Raw genomic sequence first — 19,429 nt, 5'->3', positions numbered from 1 at the left:
CTCCAGGCTACTGCTCGGACCCGTGTAGCTGGTATACACAGACTCTGGGAGAAAAGAATGAGACATGCATCTACTACCTCCCAGTCACTGGCAATCTAGCTGAGAAAACAAAATACTTCAGAGCAATATAACTAATAAACTAGGCGCTCACCTAGGGCAGATGATTCGCCTCCAAAGGAGCAATATAGAGACGAGGGTTTATGTTTAGAGGTGGGGCTATTATGGTGTAGGAGAATCAGAGGAGGATGGCTGAAGGCATGAAACTTGACCTTGGCTTTCTGAGGATGAGCAGTATGTGATCAAGCAGAAAAGAACTTTGAAGCACGAAGTACAAAACATTCAGAAGATAGTGACTAGGCGGAACGGCAGAAGACAGCAGGTGCGAGGCCCTGGCGGGCCATGACACTGCGAGGAAAGGTACACTGAGACAAGACTGAGAGTCCAAGCTAAGGAGCTTATAGTTGGAAATGTGGGAAGGGGTGAGAGACGAGAGGGAAGAGTACCTATGATGTCCATGTGGCAGTCAGCACATCCAGAGGGCAATAAGTGTGACTGAGGGTCACTGGTGATAGTACAATAGAAAATAAAATCAAAGACAGCCATTATAGATGATAGAGAGCCATCAAAAATGCCTTGAGCAGCGACAGACAACAAAAAATCTAAAGGAGGTTTTATCAGTGGATAGTCGAAATTAGTTGGGAGAGAGCTAGAAGCAGGAAGCAAGATTGCTCTGTGCAGTTGTTCAGTTTGTGCACTGCATAAAAGTGGGCCGGGCCAAGGGGGGAAATGGACACTGACATCAAGTCAAGCTCCTGTGGGATAGTGTTTGCTTTGAAGGGTACCTTTTTCTTTTCTTTTTTTCTAAATGTTAATTATTTATTTAGAGAGAAAGAGGGAGAGGGAGAGGGAGAGCATGAGTTGGGGAAGGGAAGAGAGAAGGGGAGAGAGAATGCCATGCAGGCTCCACATTGTCAGCACAGAGCCTGACGCGGGGCTCAAACTCTCGAACCATGACATCATGACCTGCTGAGCCGAAATCAAGAGTCAGATGCTTAACCAAATGAGCCACCCAAGCACTCCTGAAGGGTACCTTTGTCTAACTGTGTAAAGGCGCTTTACGAGCTAGCAGCAGGGAAACCAGCGGGGGGCACAAATCTAGCAGTTCAGGAATAAGAACTAGGGTAGAATTAATGGAAACGAAATAAGAGAATAAGTGCAAGAGAAATAACAGATGAATGTATCACAAAAGGTGGAACTCTAATTGATGGAGGGGGCAAGGGGGACAAGAGGGTTTGAGACTAAAGTAGGCTCTCTCATCCAAATGCGTAAGGATTGACAGTTTGGCTGCTGGGTTGAAATTTTAAAAATTCAGTCAAAGTTGGAAGTCATTTAAAAAGATAAACCTGGGGCGCCTGGGTGGCTCAGTCGGTTAAGCGTCCGACTTCGGCTCAGGTCACGATCTCACGGTCCGTGAGTTCAAGCCCCGTGTCGGGCTCTGTGCTGACAGCTCAGAGCCTGGAGCCTGCTTCGGATTCTGTGTCTCCCTCTCTCTCTCTCTCTCTCTCTCTGCTCCTCCCCCGTTCATGCTCTGTCTCTCTCTGTCTCAAAAATAAATAAACATTTTAAAAAAAAAAAGATAAACCAAAACATATTATTTTAAATCAAACCCTATAATCATACATTTATCTGCCCATCTTTCTGCTGTAAAGCTGAGGCCTTTTCTTTGAGTCTGTGTCCACTGACTATAGTAACACAGCAGTACTTTCTTTGATAAGCCATCTCATGGCACCACCTTCCAGGTCTAATCTCTGTAAAGAAATGGTGAGGCTGTAAAGACACGAGAGAAACAACAGGGAGCAGACCACATTATTCTTGACAAATGCTCGACACTCCTCCCTGTGGGAAGATTTTACACCCCCACCTCGCTGAATGTAAGCGTACGTCATACGTCATACGTACCTCACAGCTGTCTTTCCCTCCAGCCCAGGGATCAGCAACGCTCCAGAGGGCGCTGCTCCGTCAGACTCTGTCCTGGGGGACAGGGGACGAGTGAGGGTGACACGGAGCACAGCCACAACCTCACCTACAGTGGACGCACCCTGTGAGTGTGGATTACTCCTCCGAGCCGCTAAGATTCTCGGGGTTTATTTTTTACCTATTTTTTTTTTAAGTTTATTTATTTATTCTGAGAGACAGAGGAGGAGAGCACAAGCAAGAAAGGGCAGAAAGAGAGAATCCTAACGCGGGGCTCGATCTCACAAACCGTGAGGTCACGACCTGGGCAGAGATCAAGAATCAGACACTTGGGGCGCCTGGGTGGCACAGTCGGTTAAGCGTCCGACTTCAGCCAGGTCACGATCTCGCGGTCCGTGAGTTCGAGCCCCGCGTCGGGCTCTGGGCTGATGGCTCGGAGCCTGGAGCCTGTTTCCGATTCTGTGTCTCCCTCTCTCTCTGCCCCTCGCCCATTCATGCTCTGTCTCTCTCTGTCCCAAAAATAAATAAACGTTGAAAAAAAAAAATTTAAAAAATAAAAAAAAATAAAAAAAAAAAAAAGAATCAGACACTTAACCAACAGAGCCACCTAGGCACCTCGAAATTCTTGGGGTTTACATGATCACAACTCAACCCACCTCTCCTGAATGGCTGACAATACCAGCGGGAATACTGTTCTTTCAGGTCTCCCCAAATCCTTTATAGTTACCTCAGCCACTCTCAAATCAGCTGCAATCATTTTTTAGAAACGTACTTTTATCGGGTGGTCTCCAAAACACTGAAATGAATTCAAATAAACGTTCACAAAAACAGCAATTCTTTTTGCACATCAATTTAAAACCATTATATTATAGAGTAGTAAGTACAACTGGCATAAGGTTTGGGGGAAAGAAAACACAGCTGAGTCTGGATGTGCACACACCCCCACTGGAAGGAACAGAAACTCAAGAACATACTACAGGGTAGCCCTCTAACTCTGAGCCTTTAGCGTGTTATGGGCCACCAGTTGATATATTTTACGGAGAAAAAGAACACCAACTGATCCAGCAAGTCAGGAGGTCACTAAGACCTTATACTGTGTTCTAAAGCTGTGAGCCTAGAAAAGTCAAAGAATGAGTAGTACTATCATATTACCAGGTTAAAAATTTGGCTGGTGTTTCAAAACTATATCCAACTGCCGTATTTTTTTCTGTCCCAAATGTAGTCAGAAGTGCTTAAGTCATGTAAGAAAGCACAAAAATAACACTTGAAACCCACAACCAGACATAGAGTCAAGAGTACAAGGTCACATGTCATTCCATAACCTTGCTCTTAAAGACAGAATAAACACATAAGTTACTATTAAAAACTAAATTTGAGTTTCATACTTTAAAATTACATACTTCTTTAAAACTGTCCACAGAGATAAATGTTCCTCTCAAGGTTGCCCAGCAAAATCTGGGTGTTTCTATTTTAGGTAGCCAAATAGTAAATCTCTCCATAATTTACATACTTTTAGAAATCTGATACTCGGCTTCTTCAATAAAAATATGAACTTTTGTGTAGAAATCCTATTGATATATTTCAATAGGCTATTGAGAGAAACACTGTGTAAACACACATATACCAGATGCCCCAAAACAACCAAACATAGTTTAAATACCCTACTCACAAATCAACCTCGGCCCCTTAACCAATAAGCATGTGAAGGCTCCCTCCTCAGCATCAGATATGATAATCTTAACCTCTACAGCTTTAATTAAAAAAAAAAAAAAAATACTACATCTGGAGAAAAAAGGCAGTCATACCATAGCTGCCAAAATAATTCTGCCTCAGAAGGAGAGAGGGGCAGAGAGAGAGGGACAGAGAGAATCCTAAGCAGGTTCCTCACCTAGTGCAGACCCAACACGGGGCTCGACCTTATCACTGTGAGATCATGACCTGAGCCGAAATCAAGAGTCTGACTTGACCGACTGAACCACCCAGGCGTCCCCTGCTATTTTTTTTTTTTTAACTGTGAGATAAGCAACCATAAGGACAGGATCACAAAATGATTTAGTCTCTCATCAAATAAAACATCATCAAAATAATAGAAGGGTTAATCTGATACCTGGAAGAATGAACACTTTGGTACAGGATGAAAAGCTGCAGTTGAGAAGGAGTTGCAGACAGATGAACTTCATTTCAGGAAGAGAAGAGGGCCAAGGCCCAAACCCTGCGGAACCTGGACACCAAAGGGTCAGGAGGAGCTAAGGGATGAGACCAGAGGAGCACAGGTCACCAAAGACAAGAGACGAGTGTGACAAGAAGGAGATGATCAACCGTGTGGAAGATGGGGAGCACGGAGGGAGACATGTGGATCACCAGGCCTGAATCCATGTGTTAGGGGTTGAATTGTGTCTGTCTCCCAAATTCGTCTGTTGAAGCCCTAACCCCCAGGACCTCAGAATGTGACTAGATTTAGAAACAGGGTCTCTGAAGAAGTGATTAAGTTAAAATGAGGCCACTGGGGGCACCTGGGTGGCTCGGTCGGTTGGGCGTCCAACTTCGGCTCAGGTCACAATCTCACAGTTCACGAGTTCAAGCCCCGTGTCGGTATCTGTGCTGACAGCTCGGGGCCTGGAGCCCGCTTCAGATTCTGAGTCTCCCTCGCTCTCTCTGCCCCTCCCCCCCCCTCTCTCTCTCTCTCAGAAATAAACATTAAAAAAAATTTTTTTAATGAGGCCATAAGTGTGGGCCCTTACCCAATATGACAGGTGTCCTTATAAGAAGAGAAGACTCAGACACAGAAGACACGGATGGAGGGGCAACCACATGAGGACACAGAGAAGGGGGCTGTGTGCAAGCCCAGGAGAGGCCTCAGAAGAAACCAGACCCGCCGACCCCTTGTTCTTGGACTTCCAGCCTCCAGAACTGTGAGAGAATACATTTCTGGTTGTTTATACCACCCAGTCTATGGTATTTTATTACAGCGGCCCCAGCAGACTAACAAACCGTCCTACAATCCCTTCTGGCAACTGCCTACTTCCAGTCTCTCCTTCCACACCTCAGGTTTCTGACGAGGCCTGCCTTTGACACTTGCTACCCGTTACCTGGCACACGCCACCGAAACAGCCTCGGAAAAAATGTCACCACCTATTTGTTGCCCACCTCACTCTCTCCTCAAAACTCACTCCTGCCCTGGCTTCCACTGGCCATTTCTCCCTGGCGGCCCACTTCCCACCCCGCCTCACTCCTTATTCTCCTTAATGGCCTCTCCTTCCTCTGCCTGTCACAAAATAAGGTTCACCAGAGTTCTATCATCCGCCTTCTTCTCTTCTCATTCCACCCTCCAGCAATCTTAACATCTTCAACCAGATACCCGTGATGCCTCCATCTGGACCTCAGGCCCTGGCTTGTCCCTGAGTGCCAGGCCCTGGACTTCAGCGGTCTGCTCAGCCTCACACACCGCCCTGAGGCCCCGCAGCCCAAACAAACCCATCCCCCTTTGGGCCTGTGTGTGCCAGCCATTCCCGACCCCTCACAGGCCAGAATCCGGGGAGCCATCCCACACTCCAGCTATCGAAATGGTCACAACAGTGTTTGATCCAATCAGCTTGTTCTCAGCGTCTACTGTCAGAAAAGCATCCAAACTATGGAAAAGGGTAGAGGTACAAAAGTGTTTATCACAGTATTATTTACCACGGCAAAATGTGGAAGCAACCCAAATGCCCAACAGTAAGAAATGTTTGGTGTGGGGGGCCTGGGTGGCTCAGTCAGTTAAGCGCCCAACTTTGGCTCAGGTCGTGATCTCACGGTTCATGAGTTTGAGCCCTACCTCGGGCTCTGCGCTGACAGTTCAGAGCCTGCTTGGGATTCTCTCTCTCCCTCGCTCTCTGACCCTCCCCTGCAAGGTCTCTCTCAAAATATAAACTTAAAAAAAAATGCTTGGGGACATTATGGTACTCAATGCAACAATATACAATTATAAAATCTATTTGAAAAACTAGGCAACAGTATAGATCTTTTTTTTTTTTTTTTCAACGTTTATTTATTTTTGGGACAGAGAGAGACAGAGCATGAACGGGGGAGGGGCAGAGAGAGAGGGAGACACAGAATCGGAAACAGGCTCCAGGCTCCGAGCAGTCAGCACAGAGCCCGACGCGGGGCTCGAACTCACGGACCGCGAGATCGTGACCTGGCTGAAGTCGGACGCTCAACCGACTGCGCCACCCAGGCGCCCCAACAGTATAGATCTTAAACACAGACATCAAAAGCTTGGAAAGGAATATTCAGAAGTGACTACAGTTGATATTTTAGAGTAGCTGGCTCAAAAGGTGTCTTTTTTAGCTCCATTTTCCAAACTTTGTGTAAGGTTCTTAAGATGACTCTCTAGGACAGAATGTCCATATGAGAGTTCTAGCAATCTTGGATTTGTGAATTGCTTGGCCTCAGGGTAAATGGGAAGTTTACTACAGAACCCCCCTCAGCTGTCTGTCACTCCACCTCCATGCTGCATCTGTTACAACATCCAGTGCAAACTCCCATGCAATAAACTTTCCCCTTAAATCCTATTATACTTGTAGACCTCAGCATAAGATCCTCGAAAAAGTGATTAATTCTCTCAAGAAATCCAACTGGACATACAAACAGCTGTACAGCTGCAGAACTGAGCTCCCCACATCTGCCACGGTAATTAAATGTTCCAGTAAGAAAAGATCATCACGCACAGCTGAGGCCAGGAGAGCACGCGTAAGGCTAGAAGCTAAATCACAGGTGAAGCCACCTCCCTAGCCAATGTCGCCAGCCTGTGTGCCAGGTAAAGAGGGGCATTTCTCCGGCAAGTTGTCAACTATTCCATCCTGGAATCCATGAGACGGAAAACTGGCCCCTTCCAAGGATGTAACGGGGTACAAGTTTCCTTTAACATTTTACGCATACCATTTTGTTTGTTTTCCAAATGAGCAGCAAAAGGCAAGGATTAAGACTGGGCTGACAGTTTTACCATTATTTCTTCAATGCTCATGCCCTATTCCTGGTACACTTCATACCAACAAACCCAACAAATTTCTCCTTCTCCACGTTTTGGTGCAAATGAAATGAAACAGGCAACAGCCACAAACATGTACAAAGTCCTGCGCATACCTAGGTGAGTCCGTGTGAAAACGGGTACATGCTGCACGGGTACATGTACATACATACCTTCTCCGACCGCTGCCTTACTCAAAAGTCGTATGTGTATTGTTCCTAATTTAAAGGATTCCAAATCACGAATCCTTCTGAAAAAGAAATACTAACTCCTGGTGATACCCATTCTATAAGTCTAGATTTTACTGTAATTGTACTAGACTTCCTCACAACACAGAAAGAATGCTCATAAATATTTATGTCACATTCAAATTGGGCATTTGTGGTGAGAGATGAAAAACATTATAAATTGTGAAATATGGGATGGGAAGGCATCACCTCATTCAAATCCCCTCAACTAGATTTCACATTCAACTGTGAAATCTCACTGAAATTAGCAATATTTCTCAAGGAAGTAGCTCTTCCACTCCACGGCTGTCATATCCTCTTTGAAACCTGTGTCGGTATTATTTTGAGACACTCATAGAATACCCCTGCTTACGCATAAATTCCTGCAGATAAAACAAACTTAGCAGGAAAGCCCATTTCTCCACTCACAATTATACAAGAGAGCATGAAAGGAGAGCTGGAAAGCTTGCTGAACTTTTTAAAAAGTAATTAAAAGCAACGGACTTTTGAGGAAATGTGTCAGATTTGGCAAGGTTTTCTTTGTAAAAATGCACCTTGGTAATTGTCCAGAATTCTGTTCTTCCAGTTTGGAAATGTTTAAAAATTCTGACACATAATGAAATGGTAACAATACAGATCATCCTAAGAAAAACAGGGAAAGAGGAGAAATTTAACTTCCTCATCCCCTCAATCTTCCCTTCTTTCAGACTCCCAATCCCCCATGATTCCTGGAGCTATCAGGAGGCACAGACCCACCTCCCCCCGCCCCCAGAGTTTAGTGATTTAGTTAGAAACTAAGTCAATCAATCAATTAATTACAGGTGTGAGTAAATAAAAGGCAACTCAATTTAGATTTTTGAAGGCAAAAAGTTACATTTAGTTTTACGGTTAAAAATAAAGAAAAAAATACTCTTTAAAACGTAGAAACGTATGCATCTCCTTTACTGCACGACAGCAAGTAAAGGAGAAAGATGGGGGATGAAAAAGAACATATTCGAGGGGGAGGGGAGTATGAGGAGCCCAAAAGAGACTGAGTAACAGATGGCTGGAGGCCTGCTCAGGGAGCGCAAGAAGGAACACAAAGGGAAAAACAGAAGAAGAAACAAAGAATGAAGAGTTTCCTTTCACTAGGAACCACATCCCCCACCTTCTAACTTTCGGGGCCATCTCTACTAAAGACTTTTAAATACCGTTGTACTTCTGCCCGGAGAGACATAAACCGGAAGGTACTCCACCACGTGTCAAAGCAATCTGAGCAGGCAGGACCCAGGCATCCCTCCTCTTCTGCCCCACTTTAAAGAACCACTAGGGTTAAGTGCCAGCCTGGCCTTTTTCCATAAGATGTTATTATATTATCATCTGTACAGAAGTAACATAACCCGATTATGGGAAACGTGTAAAATAAGAGGGGTAAAAGTAAGTCACCACAATTACACCAACACAATCGCCATGAACATTTTGGCTTATTTCTTTGCCACCTTTATTCCTAATTATTTTTTAGGAATAACTTGAGTCCCGTATCAAATCATAAATCATGTGCACTGCTCGGATTCAAACAGGTCTGGGTGTCTGGCAGGGAGGAGGAAGAACCCCAGGAATCCATTTTCAGGAAAGACCAAGGAATAGTAACTAACCTTTACACAGAGTGATGCCTGTGCCTGACGCTGTTTTAGACACATACACGTGTTAACACATTGAATCCTTACTACAAGCCCCAAAAGAAGGCTCTATTGTGACCTGCATTTTGCAGATGAGAAAGCAGAGGCATAGACAAATTAAGCTACCTGCCCAACGCCATGGACAAAGAAGAGTCAAATCTCCAAACCAATACTTTCTCTAGAACTAGCCTGTAACCACTGCACCACACTGCCTCCCACTGAAGCATGTAAGAAAGAACCAGACTCAGTCACACTTACCCCGGTGCAAAGCTTCAATGACCAAAGAGCAGTTAGTCTAGGTGGGCTTAAGTGTAACTCACACAGGACCCCTCCGCCTACCCCAAAGCCTTCAGTGTATCTTTGGAGAAGGGGGGGGGGGGGGGGGGGGGGGGTAAGGGCTTAGCCACTGAAAGAGCCAAAGGTGGCCTTGCTCCAAACCCCTCCCGGGAAGGGAAGAGGGCTTGTCCAGACTCAGAGCAGGACCCAGTCTGAGCAGGATTCTGATGTGCCCAGCAGGTGCCAGTACATGGGGTAATGGCAGCACTCAGATGGGGAACTGGGGATGGAGGATGGGCAGCAGCCCAGTTCAAGCCGCACCACGGAGGCACTCTCTTAACTCGAGCGTTTTCTCTTCTTCTTAAAAAAAATGTTTTTAATGTTTATTTATTTTTGAGACAGAAAGAAACAGAGCATGAGCAGGGGAGGGGCAGAGAGAGAGGGAGACACAGAATCTGAAGCAGGCTCCAGGCTCCAAGCTGTCATCCCAGAGCCCGACATGGGGCTCCAACTCACAAGCTGAGAGATCATGACCTGAGCCGAAGTCGGACATTCAACCGACTGAGCCACGCAGGCACCCCTCAAGCATTTTCATTTGAGGAGGAAGGGGCAGAAGAGGAAATTACTGACCAAAAATAAATATTCCCATGTCATCATAATTTACACACTATTGAATACCACTATCATGATGATTTACTAAGAGGCAGTAACTTGATTTCAGTCACTGATTACTAAAATTTCCAGCAATCTACCATTAACAGCAGAGCCCCATCTTGGGGCTTCTGAGCTTGTTTTTGAGGGTCTGGAAAGCTCTTCGGGCTTCTCTTCCTCCAGCACCGACTCATTCTCAAGACCACTGCACCAATGTCCACGTCCTCAGACAGGCCCTCCCTGGAGCCTCAATCTAACGTCACCTCTCTTAGCCTTTCTTATTCTCACAGTCCCCTGTCCTTTTCCTTCACAGCACCAATCACAATTCATAAATCATAAATATCTGCGTTCATTTCTGCAACATCTCTCTCCCCTCATACGCCATGAGAGCGGAAATCATGCCTGTGCTACCACCACTGAAGACTAGTACAGGGCCCAGTCCAGGGTCCGGCACATAATAAGCACCCAAACATCTGATGAATGAATAAATGCATACACTGAAGAATTTAAAAAAGTCACCTCCCCTTACTTCAAAAAGTACTGCAGTAATCTTACAAGTGGGAAAGGTGACATTTCCACCACAGGGTGTATTTTGTGCTCTATTAGGTAAGCCACCCAACCTCAGGCTCCAAGCACAAACCCAAGTTTAAGCGGAAACTTGATCAGTCAAGACCGATCTACAAACAAACACAAAGTCAATGCCACTCTTGTACACCAGCAACACCAATCAGAGATATGAGACACAAATCCATTCACAATGACCACGAAAACCATGAGGCACGTTGGCACAAATCTAACAGAAGATGTAAGAGTTTCAGACACAAAATGATAAAATTTCACCAGAGGACATAAAAGACATAAATAAATAGAGAGGGATATCAGGTCACAGATGGTAAGCCATGAAGCCCTAAAGATCTCAATTCTCCCTGCATACTATATACATGCAATGTAATAACAATAACACAATTTTTTTTTTAAAAAGCCACATGCCTAGCTAATGGGAACAAGCTCCCCAGTATGGATAAAGAGGCAACAGTGTAATGTGTGTGTGACACATCAACAGACACAAATAGGGAAAGTGTCACTTTTGTGAATTCCAGTAATTTAACTATTAGGGGTGTGCAACATTCCTTCTAATATTTTGACTGTTTTAAATATTTTCTCTTTGTTTTAAGCGGTGAAACAGTAAATGCTCTAAGTTCAGAAGAGCAAGAGTCTGGGGGAAACTGGTTGAGATGAGAACAAACCTGGCTGTGAAAGACGTGTAACAGGGTGGAGAGGGCCTTCCAGGGTGAAGGAAAGCTCCAGGAGAATAATGAGGTCAAAAAGCTTAAGACACATCTGAGAGTGAACCAAGTGTGGCTCACATCAAACGAATACACATTCTCCTACAAAGTCAGCTGGTAACGGCTCTAGAAATGGTACTGTGAAGTAACTATAGCAGTGTTGTCAAATAATGACCCCTGCCAGAAGGGGTTCAGTGGTCACACAATGGGGACATGTGCATACTGTATCTCTCTCTTGGATAGTCATAGTCCGCAACCACAAGTGAAAGGCCATAACAAGTCTTTCTGCAAAGAAACCTATTTAAAATGTTATTGAACCAACACCTACTTCTCCAAGGAACCCTTTCTGAAGTACACATCTACTCACTTTATGGGATTTTTTTTTTCAACCTAACTTTTTATGGAACCCACTTTGGTAATTGCTACATTCTACTAACCCAGCATTTCAGAGGCCTGAGCCAGAGCAGAGGCTTAAGGACTTGGAAATTAAAGGCAATAATCAACCAAATAAAACAACTGAATGGATGGGTCACAGAAAGTGGAGAAGTAGGGAATGCTTCTGGAATCCCAAGTCCAGATGATGATGGGAATCCTATCAGCACAAACAGCCAAGTCAAAAGAGGATCAACTATTAGGTACTGGGTACTGAGCTTGAATTTAGATGGACTTGGGGAGACAATGAAATATTCCCCTAGAAGAAAAACTGAGCAAGAAGTTAAAAGACTACAGTCAAGGAGCACCTGGGTGGCTCACGTCATGACCTCACGGTTCATGAGTTCGAGCCCTACCTAGGGCTCTGCACTGACAATGCAGAGCCTGCTTGCGATTCTCTCTCCCTCTCTCTCTCTGCCCCTCTCCCACATGCTCACTCTTGGGGCGGGGGGGGGCTGTGAGAAAAGAAAAGAAGACTACGGTCAAGTTCCCAGATCTCTCCCAGGTCAACTTCATGAACCTAAGCAGGTCTCAGATACAATGAAGGGGTTACAGCAGTGACCTTTAGGCTCTTTCAACTTTAATACTCTACTATTCCAAAAATTGGGCACTTGAGAGTCAAAATACCAATACTATCAACGTCCTTTGAAGATGTGAAATATATAGAAGATAGAACAAAAATAAACAATTCAAGAATCTGAATATACGAATTTAAATATATGAATGAGAAGTTTTTAAGAGATCATGCAATTAGAGATATTTAAAGTTATCCATGAAACCTATGAAGCGATGAAATCTAACTCCAGCCCCCTAACCCGATGACACAGAATACTGTATTAACTTATATTCTGCTGCTGCACAAAGCAGAAGCCTGAATCTCACCCACTGTGACAATTCATATGTTTTTATGAATACCTCTCCACACCCTGAAGATTTCAGGCAAATGAGAACTTCTTCCTAGATGGCTCACCACATCAGGGGTAGATCAAAACTGTGGTCAGCCTATTACAACTGTTACGCAGAGTGCCTACAAAACACTAGCCATGCAGACTGACCTAAGCCCAGGGTTCATAAAAATTAAGCTTTTCCTGGGGTGCCTGGGTGTCTCAGTTGGTTAAGCGTGCAACTTCGGCTCAGTTCATGATCTCACGGTTCATGGGTTCGAGCTTCACATCAGGATCTGTGCTGACAGCTCAGAGCCTGGATGGAGCCTCCTTTGGATTCGCTGTCTCCCTCTCTCACTGCCCCTCCTCTGCTTGGGTGCCACACACTCACTCTCTCTCTCTCAAAAATAAATAGACTTTAAAAAAATTTTTTTAAATTAAGCTTTTCCTAAAAGCATTTAGCCTGGGATTCTAAAATGAATAAAATCATGATGATCCTTCTGAAGTACTTTCAAGGGGAAAAAAAAGATCAGCTAAGAACCGCAAGTAGCACTGTAGGGTCTAATAACAAAGAACTTAAAAGGAAGCAGCATTCAGGGAGAAGAAAGAAGGAAGGTACGATGGAAAATGCAAGCAGGCTAGCAGGGATTTTTCCATCAAGGCTGAAAAGTTTTTGAAAAAACCAAGAGTTGTTGTTGCTGTTTGTTTTGATTGAAGTGTACAAAAACTACTTTCGGGCAACCAGTGAAAATCAGCAGGGAAATGACATGAACACCCCCGTTCACAAAACTCAGTAGTTAACAACCTGTTCCATCGTCTTTTCCATTCAATTTTTGAAAACCTCTTTAAGGATGTCGAATTCCTCTCTTTTCTCTTTAACAAGTTTAAAAATACATAAGGTACAATTTTGAATTGTATTTTCATTTTTTAACACAGCAGAATGAAGACACCTGTGCATTTCCAAGCTTCCTGGGTCCACCCAGGATCAGTGGGAAAGTCCCTGGAAGGCACAGACCTGGTTTCCTCTTGGCCTCTCAAAGTATCAGGGAAAGCCAGGCACCTGGTATTTTTAGAAGCTCAGTGTTGTTTATCTGATAAGAAAAGAAAGAATGTCAATTTTCACTTTTCTCCAGACTTCAACTTCTAAAACTGCCTATCTTGGAAGAATATAAATTCTACACCAACCCTCTTTTTCCCCGCCTTGTCCGAAGTCTTGGTCCCTCAGCCCCAGCTCCACAGCGGTGCTCACACCATTCCACTCACACACGTCGGGCCCTGACCTCCAACTGGATGACCAGCAGCACACCGTCTGCCTTCGGACAGACTAGAGACCAGAGACCAGACAAGGCCCCTGCAAAGCCCCAGATGGCCGTCCCATTCCTGCAGATAAAGAAGTGCCAGGAGAGAGTAAGAAAGAGCACAGGCAAGGAACGGGTCTTCACCAGCAGGCTAAATCCTGTTCCCCAAGTCGCCCTCATCTGGGGGAGACTGAGGCACGATGGCAGAGCCAAGCATGAGGCCCAGAAAAGAAGGAGAAACTGAGAAGCATTTCAACCAAACCGCCCAGCTCTGGACTGGCCAAGGACACCCACGGGAACCCTGACTGCAGCTGACAAAGGAAGCAAGGAAGGCAGCGGGGAGGGACTGTCAAGGGCAGGCCCTCCCTCCAACTCCTTAAAATATACTCCTTACAAGTGGCCCAACGCAGGACGCCTGGGTGGCTCAGGAGGTTAAGCGTCAGAGGACATTTCAGCTCAGGTCACAGTCTCTTGGTTCTTGAGTTTGAGCCCTGCATCTGGCTCCACACTGGCGGTGTAGAGCCTGCTTGAGATTCTCTCTCTCTCTCTCTCTCTCTCTCTGCCCCTCCCCCACTCTCTCACTCTCTCGAAGTAAATAAATAAACTTAAAAGAAAAAAAAAAGTGGCCCAAAGCTTCAAAGAACACTGCACCAGGAGGCAGCATGTTGTTCTGGAAAGCAGCACACAGTTCCTGCGCTTACTCAGTTCCTTCATCCACAAATATCTCCTACTGAAGGAGAGCAAGGAGGATTCAACAAAACCAGCTGTAGAGAGTACCCAGCATGAGGCCTGACACAAAGAAAGCACCCAACACTTCACCGACAAGAGCAATGACCGTCATATAAAATATGAATGCTTCATTCTTTGGGGACCTGGCATTTCTTGTCCACAAGGCAAATACAGCCGAAGTCTGTGAACAGCCTCAATGGGACTGAATCTCCAGCCAGGCTGAACACAGGAGGAGGACAGGACACTGGCAGGTGTGAAGGAAAGAAAGCAGGAGGCACCAAGGTCCTACCATACACCAGGGCCAACCACGCAGGTCGGCACCTTCCCCCATGGAAGGGCACTTTAGACATCCTCAGAATCCACAAAAGGATCCCCCGTGCTCTCCTCCAGGATGCTGCTTCCTAACATCCCAGCCAATCCAACCTTCAGAGGCAGGCGTTCAGAGACTCCGGGCCCTTGCGCACCATCAAAGGCTGGAAGAAATGAAACCTCCAACAAAGAAGGAGCGGGCACTGTGCTCGGGGTCCCCCTGACTCTCTTGCTTTTGTTTTCAGCTTTTGTCTTGGCAGAAGTGTTGGCGTGGCCCTGGTCACCACAGCTGTCACAGTCACTTTCTTCGTGTCACCAATATCCACTCTGGGCACAATGACCAGACCTGCTGTGTGTCCTTTAAGGCACAATGGATTTCCTTTATTGCTTTTTAATGCATGGCCTCCCATCATTATGCTTAATAAAATACGAATGGATGAAGAAGGCACTGACAACTGAAGAGAAACCCAGGAAAGGTGACAGGGGCAAGACGCTGCTACGCATCCCTCACCCTGCTCAGCTGCTAAGTTGGAAGGTGCTCCCCAATAGAGCTCAGCAGACCTCGTGTCTGGCTCCCTCCAAATGGCTGGCATAGAGGAGGAGACAAAAGTTACCACACCTGCACCATACTCCCTGAAGACCCCAAATGAGGTCCTAGCTTGAAACAATTACACATGTAAGTAGAACTTACAGTCTTCACACTCTTGTCTTAGAAACAAAACCAATATTGACTTTCCCATTCACCCAGGAGCATTCTGAGAAAGCCATAAACAAACGATGATGCCAAGTGTTAAAATCCATTCCGCTCCTACACCGGGTGGTCACTGACAGGTCAAGGACAGGTGCCTCCTGCCCACGACCGCTCTCCATTCCACCCCAAGGACTGGAGACAGCTTCCATTCCCTTCTCACACGGACAACTAAGCTCGTTTGCTTCCCCTGTGGGGAAGGATGAGCACAGAAGTCCCGTGAAATATGTGTTCCCATGAGCACAGACATGTGATGATCTCAGAGGTATTGTAAAAAAAGGGCCCTCGACACTTCCCTAAGGAAGGATGTCTTCTGTAAAAGGCGCCTGCCAGGACCCAAAGCATGTGCTGGGAAAATGTACGGCCTGCTGCTGCGTATGTTTCCAATTCTGATGCCCCACTTCCTCTTCATAATCACATTCCTTCCCTCCTTATTTCTCTTCTAAAAAGACACTCTGGCACTGGGTCTCCAAAGTGTGCTGTTCTATGAAAAGGCTGTAAGATAAAAGGAGCTAAAATGGATTTCAATAAATATAAAATGCTTAAACACTATGTAAGATCTATTCTATTCCACCACTTTTAAAGGTCTCCAAAAAAGAATAGTATTTTTAAGTGTTGGCAGCCTAACTTTTTAAAAATAAAGTTTCCTTCAGTTAAAGCTTAGTCACACAGGCCATCACACAGCATAAAGCTTTTTAACAACACAGTTTTAAGGGTTGTGATGTCAGTAACTGTGCCTTCCAAACCTATCTCACAGAGGTTCCTCAAAGGATCAGTTACGATAATATACGGGAAAGTGATACGAACTTTGCAAAAGGCGAATCAAATGATCAAACTGTTGTTATTCCTATTATTAACAGATATCATACCATACAGTGTCTACATAAAAGACTAGGGACCTTGGAATCAGAGATCAGGGTTCAAATTCCCCGTCCACCACTTACTAGTTACCTACAGAAGTAGGGTGTAAGAGGCCAAGCTACTAAATTCCCTAGGCCTCATTTCAACTGTAAAATGGATATAACACCCACTTCATCAAGCTCTAAGGATTCGTAGTTACGTATGCAAAACCCGTCACACATGGTAAACACTCACTAAAGGATAGTGACAATTACTCTTAGGCTATTTAATTAAAATCCAAATATCCAGCTACTGAAAACAGTAGAAGGGAAGGGGAGGAGAGGAGAGTCTCACCAAAAAGGACAAATGTTAAAAACATGGATCTTACACTCTGAAGATCCCTTGTTAGCCAAACCACTCCCACCCCCACTCCTTCCCCACTGACATCCACAGCTCCTCCTTGCTTTGCATAACTGTGCGGCAACCACGGAGAGTCAGTCTTTAACGCCAGGCTTGACAAAGTGATGATTCATCCCATCCCATGAAGGGGGTGCAGCCAGTAGTCAGCCTCAACGCACAACAGGAGCTCCACGGGGAGAGCCCTTGGCCAGAGACAAGCTATGGAAGAGAAACCCCCTACCCGCACCCCGTGTCCCCAGCAACAGTTAACACAGTCTCATGCTTTGCTTGTTGTTAATGTATATCCCAAGGAGTACTTGGGAGGAATCCAACGGCGCTACATTTTACAGAGTTATTCACAGCACACATGAAGAGTCCAAAATGGCAACACAACAATAAGGAAGGAGTCTCCCTCTGTTCCCTCTGTTTGCTGCCTGTGGCACAATGTTTTGCCAGGCAATGTGTTAGTTATAACAACAAACAGCTTGATGGTTGGACTACATCCCACTTCAGCTTCACATCATAATGGCTCCTGAGGACAAGTCCCACTGCTTCTCAGCCCGGCCTGAAAATGTGACCACATCCCCCCACGAAAAAGACAAACCCTCAGCAGCAGCTTGCACAGCTCTTTTCCATTACCACTTAGTGGGCAGGAAACATATTTTCCCCCTGGAGTAAGCTCCTAATTCCCATGCTAAGGTTAAGAGGCTTTCAAACTTGGTTGTCCTAACATGAATGCCCAATGGGGTGGTTTCACAGCGGGTCCTCAGAGCTGTCAAAGACACAGCACTGGGTCATCTGCCGCCCCTGCCTGCAGCCAGACTACTATACCTGAATGTCTCCTAAGTTATCACCACGGTAACTCTAACCTTCAGTCCCACTTTGGGATCCTTCCACTACTGTCCCATAGACACAAACCATGAACGCCTGGAAAAGTCAGCCTCCTCCCAAAACAGGTTTGCTTGGAATACCCCATTCAAACAACATTCATCATTCAATGCCCCCTGGCTCCCTCAGCAGGTCAACCTTGTTTCCTCCTGGGTTTCTTGATTCCAATCTAGAAAAGGGTCACTCAACAAATAGCCAACATATTACCTTTAATTCTACCTCCCCCCTAAAAAAAAAATTCCCATTCACCATAATGGTAAGAGTTCTTTTTCTTATTCCAGGTGGCCCACATGGGGAGAGTGAAAGCACAGAAGCAGTGGCTTTTCGACTCAAAATCCAAACACTGGTGTGTGGGGTGTGTTTTCTGGGAAAGCCTGCAAAAGGGTTTTTCAACTCAAGTGTTACATAATCTGATTCATTTATTTAGCAATGTCTAATTTTATAGTGGTTTCCCCTCAAACATTCCTGGAAAATTGTTATATACTATATTACAATGGAGAAAATTATTTTATGTCAAAATCAATTCTATAAAGTTTGCCTCATACCCATTCAAGCCAATATCCACTGGCTACACACACACAGATCCAGAGGCACACACATACACACAAATACCCGGATCCATAACAAAAAAAGTCTTCCTCCACTGTAACTAAGATTTGATTTCAGCAAACTAACACCGGGAGCGCCTAGAACTCAAGGAAGTGCACAACTTGTTGAGGCAATAAACGCTCGGGCCACAGCCTGAACAAAGCATTACAAAGAAGCTTCAGAAACCCACACGGCCCCTAGACAAAATGTTGTGTGTTTGCAATCCATTCTCCAGGGCACTCTCATCAACGCCTCCCCAACCCTCCTCCCGGCCCCCGCTAGCACCCTCCAGGGCTCCCGTACCTAATCTGGTTTTCATTCCGGCCCCGCTCCCTCCCCTTCCCTCTCAACGACCGTGAATCAATCCCATCCCGGGCAGGAAACGAGACCCAGGGCAGCCCCCTCCGCTGCGGCGGAACAAAGGAGCGAGGCGCAGCTGCACGCGCGGGACGCCCCATCGGGTCCTGGACCCCCTTCTCCCCTGCCGCCGCCGGGGCACGCCGCACCTGAACCCCACACCCCAGGACGCCCCATTGTTCTCCCTCCGTTTTCCTTCCCGGAGGAGGCCACTTCCAAAGAACCAGGGGGCCAGGAAACAGCTGTGGGCCAGGGAAATGGAGGGGTGTGGGTGAGAACGGGGAAGATCTGGATTCCACTTTGCCCACAGTGCTAGGAGAATAGGGCAAAGGAAGAGCAACTTAGTTCACAAGCCTGCTCTCCCACCCGCCCCCGAAACGACTGCGGAGTCACGACCACCGGGCGCGACCTCCAGCACGCGCGAGTTCTCGCCGCAGCGCGGCCACGCCGGGACGAGAGCGCCGCAGCCCCCTCTGACCCGTGCCCCGCGGGCTGCGACGGGGCCACCGGGACCTCGGGCACAAAGGCGCGGGGCGCCCCCTCTACCGCCCCTGGCGGGCCGCGGCTGGAGCGAGCGGGCAGGGCAAGGGAGAGGGGGAAAGCGCTCGCGCTACCTCGCCGGGCGCCACTCCGCCTCCTGGTCCTCTTCGCGCTCCGGGACGCGGGCCCACTGCGAGGCTGCGGGGCTCCCGCGGCGGCTGCTCGGCGGAGGCTGCTGGGCGGACGCTGTCCCGCGGCTGCCGACCCTTGGCGCGCCCCGCGCTCCCGCACCGCCTCCACGCGCCGAGGCTGGGCTCCGGTGCGCGCCCGACTGCAGAGAGCTCGGCGGCTGCGGAGAGCAGGGCTGCGGCGGGAGGCGTGCGGCCACTCCCCTCTCCCC

At 46.6% G+C, this 19,429-nt stretch overlaps 1 protein-coding gene across 1 annotated transcript in view; it reads right to left on the bottom strand.

Moving 5' to 3' along the window:
• The window catches only part of MYO1B (myosin IB), a 190,823-nt gene extending 171,600 nt beyond the window's left edge, over window positions 1-19,223 (bottom strand). The window contains exon 1 of the mRNA XM_030326153.1: window positions 19,164-19,223. The gene's annotated coding sequence lies outside the window, so the exon portion shown is untranslated. The remainder of the gene's footprint in view (window positions 1-19,163) is intronic.
• Between the last annotated feature and the right edge of the window lie 206 nt (window positions 19,224-19,429).

The sequence above is a fragment of the Lynx canadensis genome, chromosome C1 (assembly GCF_007474595.2).
Source record: "Lynx canadensis isolate LIC74 chromosome C1, mLynCan4.pri.v2, whole genome shotgun sequence".
NCBI lineage: Eukaryota > Metazoa > Chordata > Mammalia > Carnivora > Felidae > Lynx > Lynx canadensis.
This window is presented reverse-complemented; position numbering and strand designations above follow the sequence as displayed.